This window comes from Urocitellus parryii, chromosome 4 (assembly GCF_045843805.1).
Source record: "Urocitellus parryii isolate mUroPar1 chromosome 4, mUroPar1.hap1, whole genome shotgun sequence".
NCBI classification, from domain to species: domain Eukaryota; kingdom Metazoa; phylum Chordata; class Mammalia; order Rodentia; family Sciuridae; genus Urocitellus; species Urocitellus parryii.
Genome location: NC_135534.1, coordinates 156,483,967 through 156,507,463, shown reverse-complemented (window position 1 = coordinate 156,507,463; position 23,497 = coordinate 156,483,967).

The following is a 23,497-nucleotide window of genomic DNA, read 5'->3' as shown; positions in this document are numbered from 1 at the left end:
TGTTTTCGTTTTGAACATCCACATAAAACTTTACTGTACCAAGGGGTTTCTGCAGTTAAAAATAGAAAACCATGGGATTAGAGATTAGAAAAACTAGTGTTGTATAAATCACTTAGAAGCCACAGCAGTGATTTCTAAGTTCCTTATTTTATTTTATTTTTTTGGTACCAGGATTGAACTCAGGGGCACTCAACCACTGAGCCACATCCCCAGTTCTATTTTGTATTTTATTTAGAGACAAGGTCTCACTGAGTTGCTTAGTGCCTCACTTTTGCTGAGGCTGGCACTGAACTCCCCATCCTCCTGTCTCAGCCTCTGGAGCTGCTGGGAGCTGGGATTGCAGGTGTGTTCCACCACACCCACCTTCTAAGGTCCTTCAGACACGCCAGAAGGAATGGGGAAGAGAGCAGTAAACTTGAGCCACATCCCCAGCCTTTTTAATCTTGAGACAGAGTCGCACTAAGCTGCTTAGGGCCTTCCTAAGTGGTCACTCCTCATTCCTAAGATATTGTCAACAAAACTTGTAGAAGAGCTGTAGAGAATGAGGAAGCAGAGGTAGTCGAGGATTACTCCAAGTACGAGTGCTCATTCAAGTCCCTAGGACCTTTATTTGTGTATCTTTTCCACTTTTTGACCCCTGTCAACTCAATAATGATAGCAGAAAATCACTAAATACAAACTATAAGATTGTCATGTTTATACCCAAGTTGGCAGTTTAACTCACCAAAGTCACTTGCTTAGAGGATTAATCCTTAAACTAATTATTTATCATTCAGCATTACCACCTCTCACTATAAAGTACCTAGATTTAGTTTAAAAAAATAAATGTCTGTCTAATCTAGAGAACAGACAGACATGAGCTGGGAAATTATGCTGTTACAATGATTCAGTGCCAGAAATTCTCCTCTTTTCTGGGACAGTGAGCCAAATTTACTGCTCTGTTCTTGAGCAGAAAGAATTCACAATCAAAATAAAATAACAACAAAAAAACCCTTAGAGTTCAAAAATACATAATTTTAAAAGCTTGGAATAGAGACTGTTTCCATGATCTTAAAATCTTTTTGGTTTTTTATTGTTTGTCTTTTATTTTTAAAACAAGCTGGATAGTTCGCTTAAGTGTGGCCCCCTGACCAAAATAAAGGCTTAGGCCCCTATTGTTTTGGTGCCCTTGTTGATAGTTTTCTAACATGGCACCCTCTTGGGTACAAAGAGGCTCACCAGGATGGAATTGCCACAAATAAACCAAGAGCAATCCCTTTAGAAAACTGACACATATCTGCTGACCTGTTTGAACAGGCAAAGAAACAGAACATACTGAGTCTCACTAATGCTAACTTCAGCGGGTTGGGGTTATTTCTTGGGTTCTAATGAAACTAGTTCCCTGGGCCAGTAGCAAAAAAGCCCACTTACCATTCAAATTTTTGTATTCTGACATCCTTCTATAAAGTATCCTAACCAGTACCACTGATTAAATATAGTAGTAAAATACGACTTTGTACAGATACCCAAAAGGTAGGAATGGGATTCCCTTCCTGTTAGTCTTTCATACTAACTAGAATGTTACAATAGAGATAATCAGGAAGTTAAATGTGACCACATTACAGAAACATAGTTTAGACAATGGAGCCCAGTGCAGATCTCTTTCAGAAGAGCATCAAGAGAGAACTCTGCTCCTTTAAGAGAGGTGGTCTTGCTAGCATATTCTTTCTCTCTCTCTCTCTCTCTCTCTCTCTCTCTCTCTCCCTCTCTCTGTCTGTCACTCTGTCTCTCTCCACTTCTTTTTTCCCAGCTTAAAAAAAGTGTGATCTTGGAAATAAAATTCCTGCCTTGACTCAGCTTTGGTTTCCTAAATGTGAGGAACTATCACATTTTTTTAAAAATTACATAACATGTCATTATTTTTAAATTTTTATTTTCATAGAATACATTTTCTCACCAACAATTTCCACTGTGGGAAAATAATTTGTTACTTACAGTCTTATATTTGTGGACAGATTATTTAAGGGCAAGTAAAACACCTATGAGGATTAAGTCTGGAATCTGTAATATCCAGATACATCTATGAGGGAGAACTTTTCCCTACATGGAATTTCTCTAAGTTCAGAAATTTTCCAGGCTTTCCTTCCTAGGACTTAGAAATCTATACTGTGTTATATCGGCATCTCCTAATTTTGAAGTTTCCCTAGGACCAGTAACCATCAGTAGCTGGTGTCAATTGAAAAGTGAAGGAAGTTTCCCAGAAATAAACACTGATTTTGTGCAAAGTCTTCACTCACGTATTAGCAATCTTTTTCATTACTCTCAGGAAAAATACAGAAGTATTTTCATGTATTCATAATGAAACAATTAAATTCTCTTAATTTAAGAGATTGATAAGCTAAAAGGCAAAGGATCATTTGGTTATACTAAAAGTCTTCTCAGCTGGGAGACAATCCCATTATCTCTCCAGAATATAGAACTTGGTCTCACAATTCCTTGGACACTTTTCTCTCAAAACTTTTTCTCAGAAATTAAATTATGACAATAGTCATGTGATAAGGAGATACCCGCTATCAAACTCCTGCATTATTTTCTCCTTTTTGTGAGCAGAATGTCATCACAGAGAAGAAGAAAAGGGGCAAACTATCAATTCTTTTTTTTAAAATATTTGTTCTTTTTTGATATACATGACAGTATAGTGTATTTTGATATATTGTACATACATGAAATATATACAGTATACTATTTTAATTAGGATCCTATTCTTGTGGTTGTACTTGATGTGGAGTTACCCTGGTTTTGTATTCATATACAAGGATAGAAAAGTTATGTCTGATTAATTTTACTGTCTTTACTGTTCCACTCCTGCTTCCCTTCCCTTCATTCCCCTTTATCTAATCCAATGAACTTCTATACTACCCTCCCTACCTTTTCTTGTTGTGGGTTAGCATCCGCATATCAGATAGAACATTCAGCCTTTGGTTTTTTAGGATTGGCTTATTTTAGCATGATGTTCTCCAGTTCCATCCATTTACCAGCAAATGCTATATTTGTTCTTCTTTATGGCTGAGTAATATTCCATTTTATATATATATATATATATATATATATATATATATATATACACACACACACACACATACATACTACATTTTCTTTATCCATTCATCTGTCCAAGAGCACCTACTTTGTCCCATAGCTTGGCTGTTGTGAATTGAGCTGCTACAAACTGATGTGATACATCACTCTAGTATTCTGATGTTAAGTCCTTTGGGTATAAATAGAGAAGTGGGATAACTGGGTCAAATGGTGGTTCCATTCCAAGTTTTCTAAGGAATCTCCACACTGCTTTCCACAGTGGTTGTATCAATTTTCAGTCCCACCAGCAATGTATGAGTGTACCTTTTCCCCCACATCTTCGCCAACATTTATTGTTACTTGTATTCTTGAATAATTGCCATTCTGACTAGAGTGAGATGGAATCTCAGTGTAGTTTTGATTTGCATTTCTCTAATTGCTAGAGATGTTGCACATTTTGTCATATATTTTTTGACTATTCATATTTCTTTTTTCTGTGAAGAGCTTGTTCAGTTCCTTTGCCCATTTGTTGATTGGGTTATTTGAGGGTTGTTTTGGTGTTAAGTTTTTTTTGAGTTCTTTGTATTTCCTGGAGCTTAATGCTCTATCTGAGGTGCAGGTGGTAAAGATTTTCTTCTATTCTGTAGGTTCTCTGTTCATGTTTTTGACTGTTTCCTTTGCTGTGAAGAAGCTTTTTAGTTTGATTCCATCCCATTTATTGATTTTTGATTTTACTGCTTGCACTTTGGGAGTCTTGTTGAGGAAGTCCATTTCTAGGTGAACATGATGGAGAGTTAGGCCTGCATTTTCTTCTAGTAGGCACAGGGTGGTCTCTGGTCTAATGCCTAGGTCCTTGATGCACTTTGAAATTTGTGCAGGGTGAGAGATAGGGGTTCAATTTCTTTGTACTACATATGGATTTCCAATTTTCTCAGCACCATTTGTTGAAGAGGCTATCTTTTCTCCAATGTATGTGTGATGCCCCTGTCTAGTATGAGATAAACTGTATTTATGTGGGTAGGTCTCTGTGTCTTCTATTCTATACCATTAGTCTTCATGTCTGTTTTTGTGCCAATATCATGCTGTTTTTGTTACTATAACTCTGTGGTATAATTTAAAGTCTGATATTGTGATGTCTCCTGTATCACTTTTCTTGCTGAGGATTGCATTGATTCTTCTGGGCATTTTCTTTTTCCAGATGAATTTCATGATTACTTTTTCTATTTTTATTTTTTAAGCTTTCTTTTTTTTTATTAGTTGCTCAAGACAATACAATGATCTTGACATATCATACATTTGATTCAAATAGGGTATGAATTCTCATTTTTCCACATGTACAGATTGCAGGATCACATTGGTAATACATCCATGTGTATACATACAGCAATCCTAGTGTCAGTTGTATTCTGCTGCCCTCCCTATCCCCCCTTCCCCTCCCCTCCCCTCCCATCACTATTCTCTACCCATTCTACTGTGCCACTTATCTCTCTTTCTCTTTTTTTTCTTCCCTTCCCCCTCACACCATCATATATGTATTTTGTGAACCCATGAGGGTCTCCTTCCATCTTCCGTGCAATTCCCCTTCTCCCTCCCTTTCCCTCCCTCCTCTTTTCCTTTTTTTGTGGTAGTCTTCTTCTCACGCTCTTCCTTCCTACTCTGTTTTGAGTCACCTCCCTTCTATATCTATTTTAATAGGAATTGCATTAAATCTGAATAGTGCTTTTGGTAGTGTGGCCACTTTGACAATATTAATTCTGCTTATCCAAGAACATGAGAGGTCTTTTCATTTTCGAAAGTCTTCTTCAATTTCTTTCTTTAGTGTTCTATACTTTTCGTTACAGAGGTCTTTCATTAGATTGATTCCCAAGTAGTGTAGACAAGTAGTGAATGTTTTCCCAATTTCTCTCTCAGCTGATTCGTCATTGGTGGCCTAGAGTCAGTTCTTATGGTTTTGAGTAAGAAACGTCAGAGCTTCCATGGCATGATGACAGCTTTGCAGAGCCCTCACAGTAGTAGAAATAACAAAGCCCAGCAAAGGTTAAAGCTGAGAGGGCCAACATTTCTGCCTGTGACTCAGCCCCAGGAATATAGTCAGTACCAGCCTGTCCAGAGCCACAGGGACTTTGGAGAGTAAGGAAGAAAGCCAGGGTGCAGTCCATTACAGAGCAAGTATTCAAACATGCAGCTGGAGGAAAGTCCAGGAGCAAAACATTAGCAGCTCTTTTCCTAGTCAGTCCAGTGAGGACATGCCACCTTGGAACCAGAATGGCGTCTTGATGGCAGGTAAATGTGCTGGGCTCCACACCATCCTGGGAACAGTCTGTCTTAGAACAAAGCTGTGACATGAGCAAGTCTGATTGTTGGGATTTGGAGAACTGCGGCACCACAGAGGACACTCAGCCTTGAGAGAACTGCCATCATGCTTTTGAGGGCTCAAGATCATCCACCAATCTGGCCAGACTTGTGACCCAGAACTTAAAACACAAAGGCTTCTGTTATCATCCTGCAGACGGATCCTGCTCTTTCTTATGAAGTTGCATTCACCAGCTCTGCAGTTTTGGGGTCATTTCTTCCATATAATTTATGAAAAGCTGAATTAGAACAAAAATGTTTGCCAACAACTCTGAGAGCTTTTTAGTCCATAAAGCAAATTTATAGATTCTGTATTTGGATCCTCACACACACTTTAAGGGATGGTTGTATTTCCCAGTTTATAATGTGAATACTGAGGCTCAACGTGGTAATAACTTATGTAAGATCATGTAATCAATACTAAGTCCAACTATTTTCTATATAATATGAGATGCCTTATTTCTATGCATATAGTTCAATAAAAGTTCTAGATGAGCATGAAATTTATCATACAAGTTGGGAAATGCTTGCATGAAAGGAAGTGGTATTAATAATCATGTCAGAACTGTGGAGGTTAACTGTGTCCACCTTGGGCAATCAGGAACATCTTGATAAAATCCAAGTTTCATGAGACTGGATGGACAATATGAAATCCCCTTATCAGTCTCGTTTTTAGACTATGCTTGACAGAAAAAAAATTAGTAGTCTTAAACTGAAGCCTAAAGAAAAGGTTTCCAGACAGAGGACATAAATAGAAAAAAGAACATTGACTCTTTGGAACAAGGCAAGACAGTACAAAATAATTTTTGATTTTTAAATTGCATTCCGTCCGCTTGTAGAGGTGCATTGTCATTTACTCCTCTTGAGTCAGATTCCCTGTGATATAATTTGGATCAACACTGAAAATACCCACAAAAGGGAAAGAACCATTTTATGCAGCAAGATGACTAAAAAACATTGAAAGATTATAAAAATTTACTTAACAGAATTTTCAAAGCAGCCTGGGGGCTATTTAAAGAGTGCGTGGATTTCTAGAGAACCTAATGTGATCTTTAAAGAGGTTCTGTCCCCTGTATTCAGTGATAACTGGCCAAATAGGATATAAAATCTATAACTTCACAACAAAATTCATGAGGCTAAAGGAAGAACTTCTTTAAAATTACTTTCAATGAGGGGAACAGCCATGAGTTGGAGGGGGATTTCAATTGCCTATGGATGCTTGGGAAGGGTCTCTCTCCCTCTTCTCAATCATCTTCCCTCCTTCCTTCCTTCACTTAATTGTCCCATTTCTTTCTTGCTTCTTCCCTTCCCTTTACTCTTTCCTTTCTTCTCATTTTCTGTCTGCCTTTATTGACATTTTTTTAAATATTTTTTTTTAAATATTGATGGACTTTCATTTCATTCATTTATTACATATGGTGCTGAGAATTGAACCCAGGGCCTCACACATGCTAGACAAGTGCTCTACCACTGAGCCACAACTCCAGCCCCTTTATTGACATTTGTTTTTTCCTTTTGTCCCCAACCCTAGCACTATGCTTTGTACTTTCTAGAATTCTAACTACACTAAGGATTGAGTCTTCGTTTTTTAAGGAAGTTCAAGTTTTTATCCTGTTCTTTAGCAAGATGGGTGGGACTACCTTGGTCAGCACCTCTTTTCTCAAACGGATGTTAGGAACAGCCATTATGTGTTATCTGACAATGACTTTGCACCTCATCAAGGGAGATCTTAGGCAAATAAAACGTATCATTATGTCTTGGCTATTGGACGCTTTTTAGTTGTCGTAAAAAGGAAACATACATCACTTCAATTAGAGCAATCTAAGACACTACTAGGCTCTTGGACTGGGGAGGGAAGAGTCTGCTTCTAAATTTAAAAAGAGGAAGAGAAAAATGTAGGAACTAAGTAAATGAAATAGCTTCAAGTAAGGTTGTGGGAACAGTGACCCACACTTGGTAAGCACTAAAAAGCAGTGTTATTATTCACTTTATTTTGAGATGATTTTCCCTTAGATGGCATTCATGCCGTCCTTGACAGTCTTGTCTGACACTCAGGCAAACTGTGCTGCAACCTGGGTAACGTTCCTTTAGAGGTTTTGCCAGGGTGACCCAAACCCTAAATACTTCATGTGATCAGCCACACCCCAAGATCTCTAACAGGGAACAAAACCTCCCACTTCTAATGCTTGAGAGTCAAGTCTTCCAACCCTGGTCTTGGTCCAAAAAAAAAAAAAAAGACTTTTAAAGGAAAGAATGACTTTGGACACGGAAAAAGTTAGAGGGTCTAAATGTTTCCTGGGCTTGAGGAGAAAAGACAGAAAGAAGCAGAGGGGAAGGAGGTAATGAACATCACGTTCCACTGTCCTCAAACTGTCTGAACCTCCTCAAGATTTACCAGCATCGCTATGCCACAAATATTTCATTCATCCAAAACTTTGAATCAAGAAAGGGCAAGAAAGGAACAGCAGCCCACAGGGTATTTTTCAGGATAAAAAGATTCCCAGAGTGGCAGGTTGCCTAAGTGACACCTGGGGATATGTTGGTGCACATGAATGAATATTCCATTGTTGTACTGAGGATTTCTTCCTAAGTATCTTGCTTCAAGAATGAAGGGTGACGTCAATCAGGGGGAAAAAAAAGCCCTGTGAATCCTAGGACTTATTGCTCCAATTGAAGAGGGAGGCACGTTGCAGCATGAAAGATTGGGTAATAATTCATGCCCGTTGTGTTTCAATCTTAACCGTGAGCCTAAATGTATACTACCCTCACTTATGCATGAATTCTTTTTATACAATAGCTCAAGGCCTCGAATATTTAATTTAATTTCTTTCCTTCGAGAAGATTACTTATAAGGAAATGTTGAAAAAAGAATCTCCCTGTAAAATAGTAGGGATCTTATGCAAAATAAATCTGGGTAAATTGAGTTATAAAAGATCTGTTGCAGTAGGAACAGAAACTTTGAAGTCCTTTTCCTGTTCAAAATAAAACAGCTAAGATTCCCAGATGATAAATTTCTGGCACAATAGGTTTTTGGGTACCACAGGAGCCTATTGTCTATCTAGGCTTCCAGATCATGCTGGGTTGAAGCCCGACGACTGTCACTCTTCCTTCAGTGACCCTGGCACTTTGGGTGCACAGGAACATTTAGAGACCTTCAGAATCTGTCTCTTTTTGTGAAGGATATTGCTTTTTCAGTCCAGAGCAGCTGCTGCTTGTGTGTAAGCTGGGTCTGAGTTCTTTCTAAGAAATGACTCTTGGAATAAAGACCTGGAAGGCCTTGCTCTGCTGACCGGGAGGTAGGATTATACAATGGCTATGAATATGGAAGTTGGAACCAAATGGCCTGTGTTCCAATCTAGTTCTGCCAGTTCTGTAGGGTGAGCTTGGGCAAGTTACTTCATTTTTTAACCTCATCTTTCTTAGTTGTAAAGAGGATTATCTGAGAGGGATTCAGTGAAGTTTAAATTGGGAAAATGTAAATAAAGTGCTTAGCAGATTGCAGGGCATAAAACAAGCAGCCTTAGAGAATTAACCACTATGGTGAATTCTGAGCATCTTAGGATATAGGATGGGGGTTCTTTGATTGATAGTTAAACTGAACTACAATCAGATAGATTGATTCACTTGTATAAAAACATGCAGAAATTGTGAAGGCCTCCTATGGGCAACGAGTATGCTGCTCAGAAGTGTTTTCAGGGGTATTGCTCTCAAATAGCTTGACTCTGCTTTGGAAGATTAGACGTGTCTAAGGAACACTAACGCCAAGGGGAAAGCGACAAGGTTCTCTGATGAAGTAGAATAAAGTGCTATTGGAGTTCATGAGAGGGAGAGTTTATAAGTCTAGTTTCGGGGAGTAGAGAAGACCTTGCAGATGAGGGCCCGGAGGTGCATGTCTCTGTAATCTTAATATTTTGACAACAGGACTCATATAATTATATTGACTTGAAAATTACAGGTTGGAAAGATCCACATTCTATAGTGGACACGTCTGAGACACGTCTGAGAGAGTTCAAGCTCAACGTATATTCTCTGATTACAAGTAACCTAGGGCCATAAAATCACTACCCATTTAAAATGAGAATCAGGTTTGGCTTTCCCCAGAGGACAGTTGGCCATTTGCCCAGTGGTCTGTGCAGTAACATACTTATATACAAACTTCCCTCATTTAAAAAGAAGGGGAGGGCCGTAGGAGGAGGGAAAAGGCAAGCAGTGCTCATCTTTTTTCTGTAGAAACTGCATTATGGCCAGGTGTCAAGAAAACATACTCATGTTCTCAGGGAAGGTTGTCCTGCTCTTGGTGGGAATGATGAAAACTTTCTCGTGGGACTCTTTTTCTCCTCTCCCATCCTAACTCTCTCTCAGTCTTCTTTCATGTGATTTGCCATTGCATTCATTCTTTTGTCCATTCATTCATTACATTTCTAGACTTAGCTCTTACATGCTGCTGGAGGTAAGAAGATAATCGCAGCAAGCTTTTGTGTTCTAATCATTCTCACCAGGAATGCCCAAATATGAGGTACCAACCACCCAAGGTACAAGGAGTAGGGTCTCCTAAAATGCCAGAGAACTTGCAGAGAACTTGCCCCTTTTTTTTCTTACTTTCTTTCTTTCTTTATATATATATATATATGTATATATATATATATATATATATATATACATATATATATATATTTTTTTAATTTTTTTAGTTTTTGGTGGACACGACATCTTTATTTTTTATTTTTATGTGGTGCTGAGGATTGAACCCAGTGCCTCATGCATGCATGCCAGGCAAGCGTGCTACCACTTGAGCCACATCTCCAGCCCCTTCTTACTTTATTTCTATGTGTTCCTAAACACTGTTAGGAGCTAAGTTTGTAGACCTCTTTGATTTCACAAGCTCTTACTTCAATGCCTCGAGTTCTTTTTCGTATGTAAGCAGCTTAGCCTAAATCTACAGACATTTTTAAACTTCAGGATAAAGAAATGATTTCTCTGGATAGGTTGAATTATAGGCATTAAAGGACACCTTTGGGAAAACTCAATTGGAAATGTATTCTGAAACAGCAACACAAAAGTAAAATTTATTTGGATTATAGATGAAAAGAAAAATAATTTTCCTTCTGTTCTATACTTCTAGAAGTTTCCATTAATGACTAATTTTATGAGTGGGCCCCTATTTGTATGTTATGGTATAAAAGGATTGAAGAGTGACACGAAGGTCCTAGTCCAAAAGTATTTTCTCCTGATTTCTGAAATTTCCAGATAATCAATTTAATTCTGTCTTAATTATTTCCTTCTTTGGTCCTGTTTAACTATTTTTTTTTTCAAATGTTTCTCTCCTGGGCAGTACTGTGTGAGAAATTCCTGACTTTTTAGGAAACTCTCTCTTAAAATCACCTTCCTCTAGAGTTGGGAAGGAGTTCTGTTTTTTTCTAAATAGGATCTAACTCCATTCATTCCACTCTGTGTAAGTAGGAAAGTACAGACTGTTGATTCATTTCCCCTCTTTTCCTGGAACTCTGGGACATATCCATAATGAAAAGTAAATAGAAAAAGGAACATTAACTAAAGAATACAGAGCTTAGATATGTTCACCAGAAATAGCTAAACTGTGGAGGTGCTAGTTTATTTTCTGGCCTCTGATTTTGGGGATAACTTCTTCATCTGTTCCCTTCTCTGAACTTGTGGCATTGGCTTATCACAAAGACTGTTATGGTCTTCAAAGTACTGTAAGAGAGCTTGTCCAGTTGTGATAGTTGGCTTCACTGACACGAGGCAGAAAGCAAGAATACATTTGCATTCATTGGTTTGGTGGAGCTTCACGCTGGAGGGTTGAGCCACATTATCTCATCACTGCTTTATAACTGACATATGCCCAATTGTCTTATATACTTTAGAGGCAACTGTCGTTTTATCTTGAAGAACGATTAAGTCTTCTGAAGGCTAAATGTTTCCAAGGGGAGGGGGCAGGGAGCCAGACTACAGTTTAATTTATTGAAAGTTATTTATAATTTAGTACTTACTGTCCTGAAAATGCCTGTCCCCTTGGAAATATGATTCAGATGCCCTGAACTGAAGAAACATTTTCCTTTTTCCTGTGTAAAATATGAAACAAAAGACAACTGAAAAACACTTCATTAAAACAGTTCCTTTGTCCTTTTGACAATGAAAATTAAAAAGAGTCATGCCAGTTTGGCTATGTGGGTGGTCCTCTATCTATGCTCACCTTAGCCTGACCTCACAAAAATCACTGAAAGTTATTTATTTGATGATTCTAGAGGTTTTTAAAAATATGTGTTAGAAAGTAATAGTCCCATGCACTAGGGGATTTCAGAAATGCCACGTATTAAAAATGAGGTTCTAAGAGCTGAAGGATCTGCCCAGGAACTTCTGTTCTACCCAGGCCTCAGTGTACTCAGGACCCCACATATGTTCACACCTGGGCAAACCTCTTTCTAGTCGGTTCATGCTCCTTGATCCTTTGGATGCACTCTTTCAAGGTCTTCCACAGGCTGATTTTGCCATCAAATGCATGTAATTGATCTAAGTCAATGTATGTATGATACGTATCAAATGAACTTAAAACATGTTCCCCATGGGAATATCTCTGACATTTCTTTTTTTGGTTCAGTAATTCTAGAACATTCCTTATAATGTCCTGAACTTCTTCAGAGTGCAGTAAAAAAGGGAAGTTTGATTATCTGATGAAAAATGAAAAATAGATAGTGTGTTCTGTTTCTTTTCTTTTTTAAAAAATAGATGTCTTCTACCTTTTTGAGTTAGTTTTTAATTTCCTATGATTGTCTGAGAAAAATTAGTCTAGTTACCAGAAAAAGTGCCTTTTGATTAATCTGTGTTGCCAGTCAGACAACTCAGTTTAATAGTTTTGAGAAATGAAAAATGAACCGTGTACTTTTGCCTTTGGTTAACGTTTCTCTGTTAAATGAAATTTAATATCGTAACTCTAACGCCATTAAAATGATGCTGTCCAAAACTATCATATGGTAAAACCCACTCCCTTTTTGTGCTGTTATAAAGAACCTTTGTCTAGTTTGATTGTTGAAAAATAAGAATAATAAGGCAAATGGCTGTTGCTGTAGTGATTAATCTCTACTGAGTAACATATAGAGAAGCTTCAGGGATATTGCCATAAAGTCTTAGGAAATATAGCTCCTTTCTCTTAACTGTCATAAGTTTAAAAAATGAAAAGGATAGCTGCTTTGTGACCTTCCTGTAATATGGAGTCTCTGCAATATGTATTTTTTTTAACACATAGCACACCTTTTGTTATTTGACTTGACATGAATCATGCCTACAGAATGTTTGGCAGGATTTTGAATACAAATTCCCAAATGAGTATTCAATGTAGTTTAATTGAGAGTGTTATTTCATGTAGTATAAATACAACTGCTTATTAAAACATATTTATTGAAGATAAACAATTATGCAATAGAAACCAGCTATAGAATATAATAAGATGACTAATGAAAAAGGCAATTGATTACAAATGACATAATTACTGAAGGTTAAACGCTATGCAATGGATATTACTTGTTATTCCTTATGCAGACTTTAATAAGCATTGTGATCATTATTTAACATGCAATAACTCACTTATTACATCCAGCGAATGAACTGCTTTCCAGTTTGGTACACGTGGCCTTTAACAATGCCTAGGGGAGTTGAGGAGCTTATGGCTTTACCCATAGGACTAAGGAAAGACATTGACAAAGAATGTTAATCAAGTGTTACCAATTCTATTTTATTTTAGGAAATGTAAAGAAAAAAAAAAAAAACCCAAGGTCTTTGATTGAAACCTTCTGCCTGCCCTGACAAACATGGACTGCTGCACACTACAGAGGTTCCTCAGTTTCCACAGAGAGGATTTAAGACTACCATTCGAATTTTTGTGACTCGCTCTCTCCTAAGAATTTCCCTAAGAAATAATTTCATAACCATCATCACCCCTGAGGGGGGTCTACCAGGGATTAGTAGCTTTGTTTTGCCTCTGGTATTAAATCGAATCATTTCTCCCAAATTCTCTGTGGTTCCTTACTTTCTACAGTAATGTGATATGCTCAGTGGTACTGAGAAGAGGGAGAGAATTAAAGAGGCACAATCAGTAACTTATGACCTCAGTTTTAGGCTGTGGAAATAAGAAATATGTTATGAACTTAGAATAGCGTGTATGGAATTAGTTCTTTCCCAAGGGCTTTTAAGGGATCGACAGATGGGAGCTGGAGCCAGGAGGGAAAGACTAGGCTGAAGATAGTTTCCAGTGTATTTGGTGTGTCAGAACCACTATCAGGTCTTTGTAAAGGTATACAACTATTTGCATCATTAAGCAAGATTGTTTTCTTTGTTTTCTAAAATCTAGTTGTGATCACTCTTCTCCAAAATGTCAAGGTTTCTGGTGCCTAAGAGAAGACTCTGGTATCTGTTCTTGAATTTTTTTTTAACTGATCTCATTTTTCTAAAGGATATATAAGAAGACTTGGCTTTTATTCAATGGTGAAAGGAAATTGTACATGTGCTGATGCATTTGTATCCTAGAGGACACTTGGAGAACAATTCTATTTAGAAGTTGTGTCTTTAAGATGTAAATATTATAATCACTGCTATAGTTTAACCATTGGGGTAGAATGGTCTTATGGTTGAGAGGAGGCTTTAGGAGAGTCTCCACTTGACCTTTCTCTTAGGGATAAGCACAGCCCCAACTTTTATCTTTTGGATGGGCTAGGATTTGATGGGATTGTGAGACTGATAAAGTGTGAGTGTTTCTGTGTAGGTGAGTAAAGATCCCTGTGCTCACTGGCTCATGTCTCTGTGCTCTGCTCAGCTTGCTGTGTTACCTGCTTTGTGGTACTAGTATTCAGATTTCCTGATCCCCTTCTTTACTCCTACTTACACTTAACTGAATGTGCTCGAACATGTGCGCATACACACACACATACACACACACACACACACACACACACACACACACACAGGCACAGTACAGGTAACTCTATAGTTCTTGACTTTCTTCCTCCACACTCAATTCCCAATTAGAAACAACAACAGCAACAATCACAACTTATCTCTTTATTGAATTCTCTCTGGGTTCTGCTAAAAGCAGAAAAAATGTTGTAGTGGTTTGTTTGACAGCACTGATTTTGGGTCAGACTGCTTTGGACTTGAGTCCTCATTTTAATACCCTATCTCTGCTATGTAAGTTCTCTAAGTTTATTTTTCTATAAACTCAGAAATTCAATATCATGTCTGTTTCTCCATGTTGTTGTCACAATAAATTAGATGATCCATGTAAAACATTTACACGTTGCCATTCATACAGTACGTATCCCATGAAGTTGAGGATAACTGTTGCTGCCTTGGAAGAATAAGTGACTGCTGTGAATACGATGTGTACCCAGGTGTGGTGAGTCACACTAATTGTCTCTTGTGCATCAAGGCATCAAGCCTTATAGGAGCCATCATCCTCCTTGAGTGCCACACATACTTCTGTCTTCACTGATTCAGTTTTATTAATTTTTTAAAATTATTTTTAATTTATTTATTTATTCCAATTTGTTACATAGCACAGTAGAATGCATTTTAATTCATAGTACATATATACAGCACAATTTTTCAGGTTCAGTGAACTTTTTAAAAATGTTTTTATTCTAATTGGTTATATATGACAGCATAATGCATTACAATTCATATTATACATATAGAGCATGATTGTTCATATCTCTGGTTGTTTATAAAGTACATTCACACCATTCATGTCTTAAAGGTTTTTTTTTCTTTTTCATAACATCTTGCTAGGGGAAATGGGCTATCAAGAGATGAATAAAAATAAGAATGCTTCATTTTCTTTATTCATATGTGAGATTTTTTTTTTTTAAATTCAACCTTATTTTCTTTGATGTGAATTTGACAAATAACTATTTTTGAAAGTTATAGGAGAGGAAAGTAAGCCTGGGAAAAAAGGTGGAGGAAGGAAAGGGCTGGTGGCAGAGTTTATTCAGGAGCTTTCTTATTTATTTTTAATTCTAAGTTTAGTTCTTAAGTGCATATGGTGCACATGGTGCTTAGTAAGTGTCATTTGTAAGTGTGCATATGGTGCTTAGTAAATGCAGGTTAAGTCAGTGAATGAGTATTCCTCCATACTTTCCAAGTAAAGAAACCACTGCACTCTGGACTGGTGGTTAGGCTTCTGGCATCGAAGACATGTATGCAGGTCCTTGATGTGACAGTGATGATGGCTTATAGTTAGCCATTTTTATGAAGTTATAGATCACTCCTTAAAAACTGGAACTTCCTGACTTGTCAGCATAAGAAGGAGAATGGAACAAACTGCTTTGCCTTAGTTTCTCTTTTAAAGCAACAGGATCCAACCTGAGAATAGAAACTTCAGTGGGTCTTAGAGTCCCATGAAAGTACTTCCAAAAATATGTGTGTCCATGTGTGGGGGATGGGGTGGGGAAGTGCACGCGCGCACACACACACACACACACAAATACACACACACTCTTTATTGGGGAAATGAATCTTTTTTTATTCTAAAACCAGATTCTTCAAGGGACCCAATAACATAAAATGCTACCTCCGATTTACAAACCATTTGATTAAGGAAAGATCAAATATAGGCCCCTGATTCCATTGTCATCCAAAATCCTTTTAAGAGTCCAACTCAATTGCTCAGATTTAAATTTAAGATTTGGGAAACTAGTGAATTATTCTATCCACATGCATATTTTGAAATATGGCCTATAGGTAAACATTAAAATCTACAATGAATGAATTAGGAGGATTTAGATGTAAGATGGTGAAGAGTACAAAAAGTCTTTAGGAAAAGAAAACAAATTTTGATGAGAAGGAAAGGTTGGAATTAGAACAAACCAAATGTGTCTTGTGGATTGAAAAGATGAACAACCAGTATCAACTTGACAAGTGTGGGTTAGTGACTGTACAGTACCTTCGGGAAACCTAATCAACAACTCTACCTTTAAAAATGTAATGCCCTGGGGTTGGGGTTGTAGCTCAGTGGTAGAGCACTTGCCTAGCACATGAGAGCCACTGAGTTTGATTCTCAGAACCACATATAAATAAAATAAAGGTCTATCAATAACAGAGTGTATATATATATATATATATATATATATATATATATATATATATTGCCTTGTTAAGAAACTTCAGGATATTATAAGATGTTAGAGTTAGTGTAGGGGGGGAACTTGTAGCAATAGCATATCATCAAATGGTGATAGGGATAACATATTTTCATCTTTCATATTTGGGACTCTGATTATTACTCTGAAATTGGCAGATAATAGAGACTACATTTCATTCAGACAGTTTTCAGTGATATAGTACGGGTTTATGTCAGGCTTATTTTATAGAAAATAGTATGTGTCTTGAAAATGGGATATGTGAACATCCATAAGACATATTTCTCCTTGAGTAGAAAAATTTGGCAATTATGATTTAGTAAAAGGTGCATAATCTTATTACTAAGAAAGAAGTAGGTTTGAATACCAAGCTTCTGATTGGCAGTTGGCTGGTGTTGGAAAAAAAAATTCTCCTAACAAAGAAAAGTTCTGTACCTGATGGCTTCATTGGTGAATTCTACCAAATACTTAAATAATTAACAATTTCAAACTTTCCAAAACAATTGAAGACGAGTGAATACTTCCTAACTTATTCTATGAGATCAATATTACACTAATATCTAAGCAAAAAGAGGCACTACAAGAAACAAAACTCTATGCCTTGTGAGCATTGTTGCAAAAATCCTCAACAAAACACTAGAAAACTGAATTCAGAAACACATTACAAGGATTATACCTCATTGCAAAGTGGGATCTATCCCTGAAATTCAAGGATGGTTCAACATATGACAAAAATCAATATAGTATAGCAAATTAAATTAACAGAATGGAGGTAGAAATACAATAATCTCAATTGATACAGAAAAATAATTTAACAAGATTCAATGTCTTTCCTGTTAAAAACATTCAACAAGCTAGGAATAAAAGGAAACTACTACAACCATATGTGGAGAACTCACAATGAACATCATACTCAGTCATGAAAGATTAAATACTTTTCCTCTAAGATTAGAATAAGAGCAAAGAGCTAGCTTTCTTTTGCCACTCATGTTTGAGATAGTACCAGAGTTCTAGCAAGAGCACCTAGACAATAAATTGATGGCATCCAAATTGTAAAGGATAAAGTAAAATTGTCTTTTCTCACAGGTGATATGATCATATATATAGAAAACTCTAAGATTCCATCAAAATGAAGAGAAAAATCTTTTAGAATTAATTAAATGACTTCAAAAAAGTAGCAAAACATAAAAACATCAGTTGCATTTGTATACAATAATAATGAATAATATGAAAAGGAAAATATGAAAATTCCATTTACAACAGCATCAAAAACAATACTTAGGAACATATTTAACAAAAATATTGTTGTCAACGTTACCTAAAGTGACTTATAGATTCAGTGTAGTCCCTGTTAAAAATCCCAATGACATTTTTGCAGAAATAGAAAACCCATACTAAAATTCATATACAATCTCAAGGGGCCTCAGAGAGCAAAACAATATTGAAAAAGAAGAACAAACTGGAACTCATTCTTCTTGATTTCAAAACTTACTTCAGATAATGCTATAGTGTTCTGTTCATATAAAAATGAAATAGAATATGTATACCAATGAAATAGAATATGTGGTCAAACGGTGTTTGACAATGATATCCAGACCATTCAATGGAAAAATGAGTCTTTTCAACAAAGGGTGCTGGGGAAATTAGGCATTCAAATCAAAAGAATGAAGACCCATGTTTAACATTATCAAAACTAACTGAAAATGCATCAAAGACATAAATGTAAGGCTTAAGATTATAAAACCCTTAGGAAGAAAACATCAGGCAAAATCTTTATGATATTAGATTTGGCAATGATTTCTCAGATATGACATCAAAGGCACAGGAAACCCCCCCAAAATAAATAAATTGGGCTTAATGAAAAAAAAATTAAATGTGAATCAAAAAACACTGTCAATAGAGTAAAAAGACAACCATCTGTGTAGGGATGAATATCCAGGATATATAGATAATTCCTAAAATACAACAACAAAAAATTAAAAATAAGTTGGGCACGTTGGTGCATGGCTGTAATCTCAGTGGCTTAGGAGGGTTAGGCAAGAGGATTGCAAGTTCAAAGCCAGACTCAGCAGAAGTGAGACACTCAGTAACTCAGTGAGACCCTGTCTCCAAATAAAATCTGAAATGGGCTGGGAAGGCGGTTCAGTGGTCAAGTACCCCTGAGTTCAACCCCCAGCACCAAAAAAAGTATTGTTCTATTCAGATAAATTATTTCTCTGATTTAGTCTTAGTAGATTTTGTGTCTCTAGTAATATTTCCATTTTATTAATGTTATCCAATTTTTGCATATAATGGTTCATAATATTAAGTATTTTCTAGCTTTAAAATTGGCAATGCTATCTGCATTTTGGCTTTGATCTTAAAAATTGAGACTTCTTTTTTATTTTCTAGTCCATCTTGCCAAAGTGTTGTCAATTTTGTTGATCTTTTCAATAATCAACTTTGGTTTCATTGATTTTCTGAATTATTATTATTGTTATTATAATTGTCATTGAGGATTGAACTCAGGGGCACTTGACCATGGAACCACATCCCCAGCCCTATTTTGTATTTTATTTATAGACAGGGTCTCAGTGATTTGCTTAGAGCCTTACTTTTCCTGAGGTTGGCTTTGAATTCATGATCCCCCGTCTCAGCCTCCCAAGCTGCTGGGATTATAGGCATGAGCCACCACACCTGGCTGTGAACTGTTTTGACACTTTTTTTTTTCTGTTATTGATTTTAAATTCTGGTCAGAAAAAGGTAATTCATATGAAATATTTTTAATACTATTGAGACTTAATCTGTGGCCTAACATATGGTTTATCCTGAAAACTGTCTCATGCACACTTGAGAAAAATGTATATGCTGCTGTTGATGATTATGCTGCTGCTGTTAAATCTAGTTTTGTTGCTTAAATTCTCTTTACTTGGGGCTGAGGTTGTGGCTCAGTGATAGAGTGCTCACCTAGCACTCTTGAGGCACTGGGTTCGATCCTCAGCAGTACATAAAAATGAAATAAAGATATTGTGTCCACCTCCAACTAAAAAATAAATATTTTTTAAAAATCCTCTTTATTTTGCCTTCTGTCTGATTTTTTCTGTGTAAGCATGGCTACAACTTTTGTGCTCTCTTCATTATAATTTTTATAGAATGTAAGTCTCCTTTTCACTTTCATTCTATGTATGTTTTTAGATCTAAAATGAATCTTTCGTATACAACATATAGTTGAATCATGTGTTACTAATCATTATGCCAATTTATATCTTCATTGCAGAGTTTAATCTATTTACATTTAAAATGGCTTCTGATAAGAAGAAACTTCTATAATCTTACTATATGTTTTATATGCTTTATAACCTTCACTTTCATTTCCTTTAGATTCTTCTTTTGAATTTAGTTGACTTAAAAAAAATCAAATGTTTAAGCTATTTCTTCATTTCTTTTTGTGTATATTTTATAAGAATTTTCTTTGTGGTTACCATGGAGATTACATTTAATATCCAAATGTTATACTATAAATTTGAATTTATATCAGCTTGACTACATAATAAGAGAAGAACAATGGTCCACCAGCAGCTTTATCTCATCCATTTTACTTGCTGATGTCATAAAATTACATTTTCATGGATTATCTACCCCAAAATATAACTTAATAATTTTTTTAGGTAAATCAATTTCTTAAATTGTGTAGTAAGCAAAATGTGGAGTTTCAAACCAGAGTAACAAAAACACTATCTCTTTTACTAATAATTTTAGAAATGTATTGATCTCAAATCATAAAAAAAAACAAAAAATAGAGTTATATACAAACATTTAAAATGATACTATATTTTACAATTATGTGGGTCTTTACTGTTATTGAGATCACATTTCTTCATATGGCTGTGAGTTACTGTCTTGTGTCCTTCCATTTTACCTTGAAGGAGAGCCTTGAACATTTCTTGCAAGGCAAAGTTTTTCCTTCAACTTTTGGAATATCTTAATTTCTTGCTCACTTTTGAAAGGCAGTTTTGCTGGATAGAAGTTTCATGGTTGATAATATTTTCTTTTTAGGACTTTGACTATATTGTCCCGTTTCCTCTAGCATTGAGGATTTCTGATGAGAAACCCATTGGTAATCTTAATGAGGATTCCTTAAATGTGACAAGTCACTTATTTCCTTTTGCTTTCAAGATTTTCTGTCTATCAAAATACTGATTATAATCTATTTTGGTGTGGGTCTATTTGAGTTTATCTTGTGGTTTGTTGGGCTTCTGACGTGTTTCTATTTCACCTTTTATTAAATTTGAGACCTTTTCAGCCACTATTTCGTCAAATATTTTCTCTGTGCCTTTCTGTCTCTCCTCTCCTGCTGGAGCTCTCATAATGCATATTTTATTCTACTTGATGGTGTCCTGTTGGTCCCTTAGACTCTGTTCACTTTTCCTCAATATTTTTTCTTTCTCTGTCTCAGAAAGAACATTTCTACTATCCTATCTTCAAGTTTGATGATTCTTTCCTCTGCCTGCTCCAATGTGCCTTTTAATCCCTCCAATAATTTTTTGTTGTTGTTGTTTTGGAGACAGTGTCTTGCTAAGTAGTTGCCTAAAGCCTCATTAAATTGTTGAAGTTGGCGTTGAACTTTCGATTCTCTAACCTCAGCCCCCTGAGTCGCTGGGATTACAGGCATGCATCACCAGGCCTGCAATTTTTTACTTTTATTTCTTATACTTTTCAACTTTAATATTTTATTTCAGTTTCTCTTTATTAATATTTTCGTTTTGTTGATATATTCTTTTCTTGATTTATTTCACATCTTTTAGTTCTTTTAATCTATGTATAATAGATTATTCTAATCTATTATATCTATTATTTTTAATCTATTATATCTATCTGCCATCAGGTCTTTTTCAGGGATAATTTATGATTTTATTTTGTTTTTTTTTCTTCTTCTTTTGAATGAACCATACTTTGCTATTCGTTTGTATGACTGTGACTTTTTTGTTACAAACTGGACATTTGAATATAATAAATGTGGTAACTCTGCAAATAAGTTATATATGGTTGATTTTTTAAATTGTTAAGGTACAAGTTAAATCAGAAATTCAAACCATACTCTTTCTTGACTTTTGGCACATTCTATTTTATTTTGTCATAGCTAATTTTTTTTCTCACTATGATTGGTTGAAATAGTGAACACATGCCTAGTAAATATCCATTTCTATGGAATAAATGATGAAAGAACATAAAACTCAGTTTTCATCCCCAACAACAAATATGAAATTCACAAGGGACCATAGAGAATGCTAGGAGGGAATACTGAGGCAGCATGTTATCTCCTTGACTCTGCTATTGCCCTCTGCGGATGGTTTTCTTACACTTTTAGAGATTTTTCTATTTTGGGGTTATATTCTACCATGAAGATATGTTTTAAAAAATGCTGTCATAAATCATAACATTATACCACAAGGGGTCAGGGATTAGTTGAGCAACGTCAGGAATAATTTGGAAGCCCAGTCCCTCAAAGACTTAGTGATATAGATAGTAATAATAGGGAAGCAAAGAAGTTCAAGAGAATATTTAGTTATAAATATTGCCTTGATTAGGCTCTCTCCTCCTCTGGAGATGGCCCATATTCTCCTCTGAGTGTGTATTCCTTGCCTTGCCCCAAAAGATGTCTGTCTTTTGAGATATTCTACATTCCCTCTTGAATGCGAATCTGCTTTCCTAAATAAATCTGTCTCTGAAAAATAAAACATGACCTTGCCTAGATACAGCTCTGCCATTTACCAGCTGCAGGTCACTGACCTAGTCATTCAAGTTTTCTAAGCTTCAGTATCTCATGGGTGAAGTAGACTACCATTTCCACTTATTTCATATAGATCTCTTAATAATGTTTCATTGTTTAATATGTTTTCCTGTCTTGTTTTGTCCACTAAGTCAAAAATGTCTAAAACTTCTTCAGTCTAAACCATGTCAAACTAGTAAAAAGACTGATTGTTTTTGGATTGTTGCTAGTGTTTATAGATAAAACTAAAGAAGAAGGTACATAACTATTCTTGGTGTTTTTTTCCCCCATTTTGTTTTGCATAACTTTAGGGTCACCATATTCTTTGATTCAAGCCACATTTAGCCCAAATCCCTCAGACTGTAACTATTAAAATTTTCCATCTATTGTTCCTGCAGTTAGCCAATTATATATCGTCGCATACATAATTTTCTGTCAATGCAGTGGTTCTGCTAAATTCCATAATGTTGGCACAATATTGACAGTGTTTCTGATTCTGGATGGAATAGAGCAGCACAAAAACTTTTTATGGAAAGTGTCTTTGTTTGCTTGCAGATACTACCACTAATTAGGTAGAATGTAAGGGAAAAAAAACCCCACCAAATCCCCAAATAATATTAGAAATGTTTAAATATATGTATGTCCCTATCTTTGTTGAAGATAATAGAGATCTATTCTGTTTAAGATCAGGTTTGCCCTAATGCAATGCTGTACATTGTTGCAGAAGATGGGTAGGTATTACAACCCATAACAGAGCTCTTTCTTAAGGCCTGAAGGATGTGGACAGTGGGAGGATTTTTAGGGTGACTAATGCTCTCTATGAATAAAATAGATACTTAAGTTCTCCTCTGAAGGTTGGAAGTCTTAACCAAAAACCCCTCTTAGGGAAATTAAGTTTTTCTGAAGGTCCACATGGAAATCTAGTTCTTAAAGGCAGATCTGAGATTCAAATTTGACTAAAATATATTGTCATCTTTCTATCTGGTGAGCCTTTTATTTGAAGCTCTCAGATCCCTCATGTCATTGAGTTATTGCTGATTTTAACCTTGAATCAGATGGTTGTATTAAGGTTGTCAATTTACTTTACAACTTGAGGCATATTACCAATTTCCCTAATGTCTCACTCTTTGTGTACCTATTTGAAAAATCACACATTATTTTGATGACCCAGTCTCACTAGGACCTGATCAGCTCA